Here is a 733-nt window from a genome sequence, read left to right on the forward strand (position 1 = left end):
TTGACTTTTTAGTTGATCTTTTCTTTTAAGCCTCTCTCATTATGTTCATGAAGTCCAAGTCCTTTCTAAGGGCAATTGCTATAAAATTTGTGGAGGAGAGGGAAAGTGCACATAAAATCACACTTGGCCTCTTCCTTTGCTGCTTCTTACCTCCATGATGTCCTTAAAATAGGATTCCTCTGAGTTGGAAGCCCCTGAAAACCTAATACTGATTTTTATAAAACTATAGTGAAAATCTCAAAGTACTAGACTCAACCAAATTTGTAAATAATTTTTTTTAATAGTGGGATCATTATGTTAAATAGAAGTAGCCTTTTTTTTTTACAAGTATGTGCATTTATGCTATATTGATACTAAGAAAATTGGAGAAAGCTTTACACCAAACTCAACCTGTGAATTTATTTTGGGGTTTTTTTTTTGCTTTTAAAAATGTTTTATTTATTCGTAAACATTTTTAAATTTTGTACAGGTTTTAAAGGTTACTTTGCATTTACAGTTGTTAAAAGAATACTGGCCATGCCCCTGTGGTTACAGTGCACCCTGAGCCCGTCTGCCACCACCTCTAGTTTGTGCCTCCTGCTGCCCCCCTCCGGTGTTGCCCCCTCTCCCTTGCCCCCTGCACTGGTAACCCTCAGTTTCTTTTCTTTATCTGTGAGTCTACTTCTTTTATGTTATATTCTCTAGTTTGTTAAGGACTCATATTCTTTAACTCTGGGGTACACAGGGCAATAAT

The sequence above is a fragment of the Bos indicus genome, chromosome 26 (assembly GCF_029378745.1).
Source record: "Bos indicus isolate NIAB-ARS_2022 breed Sahiwal x Tharparkar chromosome 26, NIAB-ARS_B.indTharparkar_mat_pri_1.0, whole genome shotgun sequence".
NCBI classification, from domain to species: Eukaryota; Metazoa; Chordata; class Mammalia; order Artiodactyla; family Bovidae; genus Bos; species Bos indicus.